Source organism: Aulonocara sp. 'chitande type north' Nkhata Bay, unplaced genomic scaffold (assembly GCF_057382095.1).
Source record: "Aulonocara sp. 'chitande type north' Nkhata Bay isolate Kocher_YH1m ecotype deep benthic unplaced genomic scaffold, A_spYH_male_GT1.1 unmapped_scaffold_37, whole genome shotgun sequence".
NCBI classification, from domain to species: domain Eukaryota; kingdom Metazoa; phylum Chordata; class Actinopteri; order Cichliformes; family Cichlidae; genus Aulonocara; species Aulonocara sp. 'chitande type north' Nkhata Bay.
In genome coordinates, this window is record NW_028234369.1 from 54,848 (window position 1) to 57,347 (window position 2,500).

Below are 2,500 nucleotides of genomic sequence, written 5' to 3' on the forward strand. Positions count from 1 at the left end.
AAGAGCAAGGTGCGATGTAGGTCCCCGGGGCCTGTTGTCGTACCATAGGCACGAGTGGTGTGTGTGTGTGTGTGTGGCAAAGAGTTTCTGCGCAGTGTACCAGGGGCACGGGGAAAGGTTGTTGTACCATAGGCACGAGAAAAGTTGTCGTACCATAGGCACGAGAAAAGTTGTCGTACCATAGGCACGAGTGGTGTGTGTGTGTGTGGCAAAGTGCTACTGAGCGGTGTACCAGGGGCACGGCGAAAAGTTGTTGTACCATAGGCACGAGAAAAGTTGTTGTACCATAGGCACGAGAAAAGCTGTCATACCAGGGGCACGGAGGAAAGTTGTTGTACCATAGGCACGAGAAAAGTTGTCGTACCATAGGCACGAGGAGAGTTTGTGTGGCAAAGTGCTACTGAGCGGTGTACCAGGGGCACGGCGAAAAGTTGTTGTACCATAGGCACGAGAAAAGTTGTTGTACCATAGGCACGAGAAAAGTTGTCGTACCATAGGTACGAGGAGTGTGTGTGTGGCAAAGTGCTACTGAGCGGTGTACCAGGGGCACGGCGAAAAGTTGTTGTACCATAGGCACGAGAAAAGTTGTTGTACCATAGGCACGAGAAAAGCTGTCGTACCAGGGGCACGGAGGAAAGTTGTTGTACCATAGGCACGAGAAAAGTTGTCGTACCATAGGCACGAGGAGAGTTTGTGTGGCAAAGTGCTACTGAGCGGTGTACCAGGGGCACGGCGAAAAGTTGTTGTACCATAGGCACGAGAAAAGTTGTCGTACCATAGGCACGAGAAAAGTTGTCGTACCAGGGGCACGGAGGAAAGTTGTTGTACCATAGGCACGAGAAAAGTTGTCGTACCATAGGCACGAGGAGAGTTTGTGTGGCAAAGTGCTACTGAGCGGTGTACCAGGGGCACGGCGAAAAGTTGTTGTACCATAGGCACGAGAAAAGTTGTCGTACCATAGGCACGAGAAAAGTTGTCGTACCATAGGTACGAGGAGTGTGTGTGTGGCAAAGTGCTACTGAGCGGTGTACCAGGGGCACGGCGAAAAGTTGTTGTACCATAGGCACGAGAAAAGTTGTTGTACCATAGGCACGAGAAAAGCTGTCGTACCAGGGGCACGGAGGAAAGTTGTTGTACCATAGGCACGAGAAAAGATGTCGTACCATAGGCACTAAGAGAGTTTGTGTGGCAAAGTGCTACTGAGCGGTGTACCAGGGGCACGGCGAAAAGTTGTTGTACCATAGGCACGAGAAAAGTTGTTGTACCATAGGCACGAGAAAAGCTGTCGTACCAGGGGCACGGAGGAAAGTTGTTGTACCATAGGCACGAGAAAAGATGTCGTACCATAGGCACTAGGAGAGTTTGTGTGGCAAAGTGCTACTGAGCGGTGTACCAGGGGCACGGCGAAAAGTTGTTGTACCATAGGCACGAGAAAAGTTGTCGTACCATAGGCACGAGGAGAGCTTGTGTGGCAAAGTGCTACTGAGCGGTGTACCAGGGGCACGGCAAAAAGTTGTTGTACCATAGGCACGAGAAAAATTGTTGTACCATAGGCACGAGAAAAGTTGTCGTACCATAGGCACGAGAAAAGTTGTCGTACCATAGGCACAAGCAGTGCGTGCGTGTGTGTGGCAAAGTGTTTCTGCGCAGTGTACCAGGGGCATGTTTGAATTTACATTCTGGAGTACCAGGGGCACGAGGATTTTGCCAGTGGTGTTTTGCTTTGTCAGTGGGAGGGGGCTTAAGTGTGGGTCCACGGGGCATGCTGGAGGTCAAGGTCCATGCTGGATATGCGCTGGAGGGTAACTGCAGGAGAAGGAAAGCTAGTGGGGGATTAGAGCAGGGGAGGATGTGCGTCCCCGGGGCCTGCTGGAGGTCAAGGTCCATGCTGGATATGCGCTGGAGCGTAACTACAAGAAAGGTAAGCTAGTGGGGGACTAGAGCAGGGGAGGATGTGCGTCTCCGGGGCATGCTGGAGGTCAAGGGCCATGCTGGATATGTGGTGGAGGGTAACTGCAGGAGAAGGAAAGCTCATGGGGGATTAGAGCGGAGGAGTATGTGGGTCCTCGGGGCCTGCTGGAGGGCAAGGGCCATGCTGGATTTGTGGTGGAGGGTAACTGCGGGAGAAGGAAAGCTAGTGGGGGAGTAGAGCAGAGGAGTATGTGGGTCCCCAGGGCATGCTGGAGGTCAAGGGCCATGCTGGATATGCGGTGGAGGGTAACTGCAGGAGAAGGAAAGCTCATGGGGGATTAGAGCGGAGGAGTATGTGGGTCCTCGGGGCCTGCTGGAGGGCAAGGGCCATGCTGGATTTGTGGTGGAGGGTAACTGCGGGAGAAGGAAAGCTAGTGGGGGAGTAGAGCAGAGGAGTATGTTGGTCCCCGGGGCCTGCTGGAGGTCAAGGGCCATGCTGGATATGCGGTGGAGGGTAACTGCAGGAGAAGGAAAGCTCATGGGGGATTAGAGCGGAGGAGTATGTGGGTCCTCGGGGCCTGCTGGAGGG